Below are 8,570 nucleotides of genomic sequence, written 5' to 3'. Positions count from 1 at the left end.
TGGAGTCTCATAAATGTGACACGCCTGAACATCACAGTGTCATTGAGTTCAGATTCTGGCCCACCACCTTGTGTCTTGAAGCCATTGTGGTCAGTGGCCGCCACCCTCCATTAGCGGAATAGCCCATGCCCCCTCCTCACCTTTCCGACTCTTCGTCAACACCGCCAACTGGACTGACCGGCAGATTTCTGGTGTAGAGAAAGAATGGCTGGCGTTTCATATTCAGCGAGTGTCAACCACAGAGAATCCAAACAGTCCTGCCGTAGTTTCTAAACGACGATGATGAATGAACGCGAGGATGAATAGAAACAGTGTTGCCAGCATTCTTTCATACCGCAACTCTCAATCTTGGTGGAGAGGGGTGGAAGAAAATAACGTTGACATGTATCATACCCATACTGTACTGTCCGTTTACTCACCTCGGCTCTCCCTCCCTCCCTCTCTCTTTCTGTTCACTCTACTAGGGGCTAATCGTTTATTTGTGTAGCCCGGCTTCCCCGAAATGGGTTGGCCCCCGTGGCCCCTGTGCTAACAGGAGGAGACACTTTTAAGAGCTGGGGGTCCCTGGGGGCTCGTCCTCCACACCCCAGCGCCTAGCCAGTGGTCGGTCAGGCTTTTCCGAAGGGACGTGGTGGACGTGGCGGCCTCTTGGCCGGCTAGTGAGGTGGGGGTGGGTGGGGTGAACGGCCGAGCTGTACATAACAGAGCTTGCGAGTCTGGCCTCCAGCTGTTTGACTGGAGAGAGCCCAAGGATCACTGTTGTTCCTCCTCTTCCAGACGCGCGGCCGTCGGGCCGGTCAGCCCTACCTCCCATGCTGTGAGGGAGGTGGCCCGCTCTCTTGGCTCAACAGGCAGGAGGGCTCAAATGTCACGGAAAAACTCTCAGGGGTTACCTTTCAAATCATTAGCCTCTTGTGAGGCAGCCAAACACAGCAGAATGGGGTTCAAAGTTCACTATAATTTTTATTTAACCAGACATCCATGGTGGAAAAAAGATTTTTTTTTCCAAATCTGAAAATAAGCACCTCATATGAAATGAGTACTTCACAGTCATACACACGTCATAGGGAGAGGAAGCATCACAAAGAAACCCTAACTTGTGGGGGCGCCTCCGAGCATTGACTATACAAACTCCAGACTACGGGGGCAGAAATAGACCAAACTGCTGTTGTCCTCATGCCAGCGCTCTCTTCCTGTCCCGAGGCAGAACAAACAGGTGCTTCAGCGACAAACAGAGCATCCATCAGGGGCCTCCTGTCCGTCTGCCAGCCTACCGTGCCCTGGCTGAGGAGGGGGAGCGCTCCCAGCCTCTGGTCTTCCTCAACAGAACACATTCCTAATTACTCTCCACCTCCAGACACCGGTGTTTCGCAACAAGGTTGCCCCCCGACATCTCACCCTCCCAGCGGGCACTCCCTCTCTCTTCACACCAGCACCACTGTGCAAGACTGCTCTCTCAGCTGCCCTGTACTGCCCCCCCCCCCGTAATGCCCACGTGTGTCTAAAGGCCACCCACGCCACGCGAGGGGCAATCAGGGTGTGCAGTCCCCTCCACCACCTGCCAAAACAGAGTGGATGTGTTAGTTAGCCTGTCCCACCAAGATGCTTTCATCAACACACCTAATCCCTAACATAAACGCTCTACAATTTCCTCTCTCCCACCACTTACGCAACGCCGGGCTTCACTCCGCTATTGAAATTTCAACATCGCCGCACTGGGCTTGAAGTGAACCCAATCACTAAAATAATGCATGCGTACAAATCACTGTGGCACTAAGCTTGTGGTCTTTGATCCTTTAGCATGGTGACAATATGGCGAAACTGAGGAGAAGAGGGAGGACGCTGGGTGGTCCAGAGAAAAGGCCCCCACGCGGGAATGGCCACTGAGATAGATTTCCCAAAAGCAAAGTGCCATCGTAGATGACGTTACACTCTGGTCAGTGTTACTCCTCAAGGGAGCAAACGTTTGGGCTTGTGTCTCTTTGTTCTGAGCTATCAGGGTATTTCCAAGGCACTGTTCGCTCAACGCGAGCCAAGACACACAATAAGTCCTTTACCTAAATAAAGGACAAACTGAATAGTCCCTCTTTTTGCCTGTCCGAACGACCGTCTGTGTGTCACTCACTAACTACCCCCCTAAGTCAAACAAACAGGGGGTCTTGACCACCTCCGTTGCCTGGCCGAACTCCTGCTGACCCGCCAAGTTTCGGCGCGTGCGCTGATTGACCGAAAGTGAAAGCGCCGCTCTCGCGCCGTCCGGACTGTCATCGCTGCTTAGTCACCGGCGCTCCAGACTGTGACTCCACGGGAGAGAACGCCCGAGGTATGCGTGCGCTCGGGGAGCCACTGACAGACAGACGGGCCAGGCGCCGCGTGGGACCGGAGCCCAGCTGCCCTTCACAGCTCTCTGAGGTCATGCTGGTGCGGCTGGACCATGCTGCCCCTGGTCATCAGCCCCCGTGCCCTGACCGCCCTCACCCAGAAACACACGCTTTTGACCATCTATGGGCCTCAGCGTTGACCTTATTGGGAGAGAGGGAGCCCAGGGAAGTGTCCACAGCTCCTAAAGAAACACAAGAGCTGTGACATCATAGCGATCATGTCTACATTGACCGGCCCATCCCACCGACCATTAAGTTTCACTCAGTATACTGAGCAAGCGTCGGCGTCAAGGGTGGGGGGGTTGGCAGGCCCCCCAAAACAGGCCAGTGTGCCCCCCCAACTGAGTTCTCTCCCTATCATAATACCCATCATATTACGGCTATGATTGAAATTAAATCCATATTGAACACTGATGTTGAACACTCAAAATGAAACATGACACGGACTGACACGTGTGTCAACTACTGTTGATTGTGTGCGCAAATTGCGGGATGAAGAGGGATTCTGCACACTCGGACATCATTGCAGCGAGTGCCACCGATACATTTACCACCACTCCTGCAACGCCAAATGAGCATAAATCTCGACCAGTAGGGTTTTTGGCCGGGCTATCCCTATGTTCCCCACGTTCGGGGTTAGGGTTAGGATTATGGTTATGGTTAGGGTTTTCAAAAAGGGTCCTATGTTCCCCGGTCCCATACAAAGCGGGGAACATAGGACCCGGGGAACATAGGTACGGTCCCTTTTAGACACTACTGCATAAGAACTTCAGTAACAGGTCAAGATAGATCTGGGAAGATAATGGAAAATACAAGGTTTTTCGCGTTTCTGACCGCAGGATGACCCAAGCACCCAAGCTGAATGCATGAGCTGTTGATCTAAATAGCAGAAACCGTAAATAAAGGGTCAAACTGACACGTGCTAACAGAGCTAGTGAGCGGAGCTGAGCAGTGCGAATATCCGGCTCCTCGCTCAGGTGGCTGTTTACCTGACCGCTCCTCCGCTCAAATTCGTGTCGGGTCGCTCCGATCAATTTCGCTCCCCACTCCACTTAAAAATCATACCGCTCCAGTGAAATCGCTCCACGCTCGCTCCAATGTAAAAGAGGGAGAAATAATGTACTAGCCGAATTGTTACCTTAAAGGAACCGTATGTAAAAAATGTATTTCAATTAATCATAAAATTGCCCTGATATGTCACTAGACATTAAGAAATCATGTTCATTTCAAATACTTATATCACTGACAACAGTAGTCTGGCCAGGATATTGTCATTTAAAAAGTGAAGTTGCAGCCCTCAACTGATGTTGATGTTGTCATGTTGTGTTTTGGCCTAATGGCCACCCTCCACCTATCTACTAATCACAAAGTCAGTAGTGTTTCGTCATCCGGTTGCCAACTCTGCCAGTCAGAGGAGAGGGGAAGGGGATACACCGCTCTACAGTAATTTGAAAGTGATTGTAGTACCCGTTTTGGCCACAATCTTACATATGGTTCCTTTAAATAGAAAACCTTAATCCCAAAGAACTAAGAGCAATGACAATATTTCACTCATAGAACATTTATTTTAAAATGAATAGTGCAACAACGAACAAGCTTGGCAACGTCAATACACATAAGCCTAAAACTAAAGGGATCAGTGGGATTAATTGCCTAAAGAATACAGGTTTAGCATCCAAGTTTTACTTTAGTCTTCTACTTGATATGAAGCATATTCAAATTGCTCACATTTTTCTTTTCTCTCCATAGCGTTTCCGCAAAATGAGTCATCTTAGATTCCAAAATGAATCTTTACTCACTGAAACAATGTCACCACATTGTTCTTGCTCTACATTGTTACTATACTATACTATAGTATCTAGTGGTTTCAGTCACTCGTGGTGTGAGCGGTATCGAAGCGAAATTGGAGCGGAACAGAGCGGCCGCTCCGGCGTTTAATTTAAAAAGCGTTCCGCGCTCCAACAAAATTCAATCCGCTCCGCTCACTAGCTCTGAGTGCTAAGGGACTGTACGATATTTAGCGGGGGGCGGTCGCCAGACGATCGGGTTAAAAATGTTCTGCCTGGCCCTCCCCTGTCAATTTTTTTTTTCCAGGGGCCTCCCCCCGGCTCAAAAAAATTCTCCTAGGCCCTCCCCCCTACGTGAATCAAATAAAACGGGGCTACAAACCAGTGTTGCGCGGGTTTGGTCACAAGCGGCCCGCGGTCGCCCGATATTTTAATCAACCCGACCGCAACTCGGACCGCGAATATTAATTAGGACAAAATTATACCCGACCCGCGATCCGACCGGCTTATTTACAAAATGTGTGCTTTTGGTTAAAGCCTGCATGCAGTAGTCCATTTCTGTAAAACAAACGAATTTATTTGCGAAACTGTATGCAGTAGAACTACACGCAGGCATGCAGGACATAATGTTTGTGCAGGAGAGAGAATAAGAATAAGAGCGCAAGCACGCACGCAACCACCAAGGATTAGAACACTAGGATAAGATTTGTCCATGGACATACTTCTTTCGAAAATAGAAATGGGGAGGCAAGGTAGGCAAGAGAGATACATTGCTGGTCAAAACGTTAGCGTAAGAACTGGTTTCAAATGCTGAATGAAGCACAAAGCTTTACTAAAGCACATCCACTGTTTAAAGTCACAAACACAACGAACTAAGATAACTTTTATGCATGCGCGAACCTATACATAGCGGTAGATATGGCTGTGTAGTCTATGCCATAAGATTTATTCCTGCAGGCTGCCCGTTTCGGCTGTCATACTTTTAAATGGCTTCGCAAAAAGTAGGCCTACATAGACCATAACTTGTACTACTGTCATCTTCTTTAAGAACTTTTCCCAATATTTCCTATTTTTTCCTTTTCCTGAAGGGGTGTCTTTATTATTTTAACTCGCGTCTTCAGCTTCTTTACTGTTGACTTACTGTATCGATGCTTTACTGATGCTATCCTTCTCGTGATATTTTAAGTAGGCCTATTTGTAGAAAATATATATTTAATTAATTTTAACTGACCCGCCCGCAAATGACCCGAATATCATTAAAATATTTTGTTTATGACTCATAACCGCGGGTGACCTGCAAGCTTACGAGGGGAGTTGTGGGAGATTTAGGTAGGGTTGCGACTTTTTGGACTCGCCCACTCTGTCAAAGAGACGTGAATCATGTTTTGGCCTACAAACCTTTTAAAATATCGAAAACGGATCATTGATCAGTGGGAAAAAAATATCATGGATCAGGAAAAAATAATTTTCCTCGGCCCTCCCCCCAGGCCAAAAATTTTCTCCTGGGCCTTCCCATAGGGCTTAAAAAATTATCTTAGGCCCTCCCCCCGGTAAATATCGTACAGTCCCTAATGATAAACTTGAGCAACGGATAGTGCTTTGGGTCATAGGCTACTTTAAGAGGGGAGATGGAATCGCCCTTTAGTGAGTGCAACACATCTCGGGTCTTATCCAGAGGGAGACATTTTTGGATGCAGTGACAAAAAGCCTATCATGGACCTGGCTGGGAAATGCGACAGTTGTGGAGTCGGCATTCACAGCCTGTAGTTGCAAAACAGTAGCCTACATCTCCAAACTCAAAATCAGTAGACTAACAGCAGCACAAAACACTAAAAGCCAGGCCGAGTGTCCTGTTCGCTCTTAAACTTTTAATCACATTTGGCGCATCTACCTAGCCACTTCGTAAATGTGTTAGAATTCATTCTGTAGGCTACTTTAAAAAAAACATTTTGAGTGATCACATTATTCACATAGCCTACATTCAATGTTGCAATATTATCAGTATGTGCAATTTGCTTTTGAGCAGGATCTTACAAGAACATTTCGAAATGAATGGAAAGACACAGTGAAGCCTAGGCCTGCTGGTGGTGAGTCTGTTATAGCCTACTTGTATTGTAGCCTAGATAGATAGATAGATAGATAGATAGATAGATACTTTATTGATCCCCAGGGGAAATTCAAGGTCTCAGCAGCATACATACAACACAAACACATTCTTTAACAGCAGAAAGAGTAATTAAAGTATATAATATAAAAACACAACTAAGCAGTAAGGACAGTAGAAGATAAGAATATGCTAAATATACTAAAATACAAATATACTAACACTTAATACAATATATAAAAATATACTAAAATACAACTTACAAAAATACAAATTATACTAACACTTAATCTAAATCAATTCTAAAAACAGTATCCACATAGTGGTGATTAATAAATCAGAGGCGCTTGCAATGACTGAGGCAGGGACTAAGCCTGTGATTCTCTGTGCATGTAAGGTATGGTAAGGTGCTCTAAGGTGCTCTGTGTGAATGAGTGTCATGGTGGTAGTGCAATGCTGATAGTGGTCATGGTGACAGTGCAAATGAGTAAGTCAACAGTGCAACAATGCAGAAATAAAGTAAAGTCTATATATCTATATATTTAACTATTAAGAAAATGTATAAGTGTGGCCACAGTTTGCTGTGGCATGGAGGGGGGGGGGGGGTTATGCATATGTGCTAATGTGCTAATATAGCACGCAAACAGTGAGGCATAAAGACAGTGGTATAAGTGGCTAGTGGACAGACAGTACCAAACATGGAGGGGGTGAAGAGGCAGGCAGACTATGCAGAAAAGTCTATCTCTCCTCTTCCCTTAAGTGAGGCATTGAACAGTTCAATTGCCCTGGGGACAAATGACTTTCTCAGTCTGTCAGTTGTGCAAGGCAGTGAGCGAAGTCTCCAGCTGATCAGGCTCTTCTGCTTAACAATAGTGCTGTGGAGTGGGTGACACTCATTGTCCAAGATGTTGATCAGTTTGTTCAGGGTCCTTTTGTCAGATAGTGAAGTGATGCACTCCAGTTCAGCTCCCACTACAGAGCCAGCTTTCCTTACCAGCCTGTCAATTCGCCCCACATCCTTCTTCCTTGTGCTTCCTCCCCAGCATACTACTGCATAGAAGAGGACGCTAGCAACAACAGACTGGTAGAACATCCTGAGGAGCTTACTGCACACATTGAAGGACCGCAGCCTCCTCAGGAAGTACAGCCTGCTCTGCCCTTTCTTGTAGAGTGCATCAGTGTTGGCTGACCAGTCCAGTTTATTGTCCAGGTGGAGACCCAGATACTTGTAGGTGCTAACCACCTCCACATTGACCCCATCAATGTGGACTGGTAGCAGAGTGGGCTTAGACCTGCGGAAATCCACCACCATCTCCTTGGTCTTTGAACTGTTAAGTTGAAGATGATTGAGTTTGCACCATTGCACAAAGTCCTCCACCAGGCTCCTGTACTCCTCCTCCTGCCTATGCTACACTATTCTATTAAACGCTGTGTGCTATTAAACACTGGCTATGACGGCTATGTTCTTGCACTATTTCCCCCCATGATCAGATCATATTGTTTCAGTTATCCAAAAGGCTCGAAGGATGCTCTTTATTATATGGCAAAATAACTAATAAAAGTGAGGTGAGGTGAGGTGCACTCCCCCCCCCTCCCCTCTGTCAGTGCTCATGACCCCCCCCCCACCCTTTGCTCTCTGGCGCCGACCCTGTACATAGCCTTATAAAGCTTTAAAAGACTGACCCAGCAGATTGCATCAGGCCTTCCAAATGGTCAGCAATGGTCATATGATCTAGTAGGCCTACTCTTCTTTCAGCTTTTTTTTTTTTCAGCCTGATTTGTTCGGTAGAATTTAATCACACTTTGCTAGAAGTTCTTATGTCATAGAATGACAAGCAGTTTCCTCAGAACTGCCTTACATTTGAGATCTTAGGAACTGCAGGAGGCATGAGGACAAGCAGCTGTGGTCCCCGCTATCTTTCAAATATCTGCTCAATTCTCCAGCTGACCAAAGGTAGCCCAGCCCTAAGAAAGGGAGGGGTCCACCTGTTAGCAGCACGAGACAACAAACAGTTAATCAAACTCCAGGGTACAACAGAGGAATACACAGCACCTGCCACTATCCCTGAATGTCTTCTTACTTCTTTCTCCACGTGTAGCCTATTACATTAGAGATGGATCAAGAGCGACAACACACATGCTGCATGCAAGGCTTTCTGTGGAAACTGCCCAGTGCACCACATTAGTCTGCTGGTATCCTTTGTGTGAAAGGAAATGTGACTTTAGAACAGACTACTTTAACAAGGCCATATCAGCATGCCATTTAAAAGAAAGAATTCAAAAGGAAATATCTATGAT

Source organism: Alosa pseudoharengus, unplaced genomic scaffold (assembly GCF_046254945.1).
Source record: "Alosa pseudoharengus isolate Yale_2024_CS ecotype anadromous, Long Island Sound unplaced genomic scaffold, YU_APseudo_1.1 YU_APseudo_1.1_scf_11, whole genome shotgun sequence".
Classification (NCBI taxonomy): Eukaryota; Metazoa; Chordata; class Actinopteri; order Clupeiformes; family Clupeidae; genus Alosa; species Alosa pseudoharengus.
Note: the sequence above shows the minus strand (reverse complement) of the source record.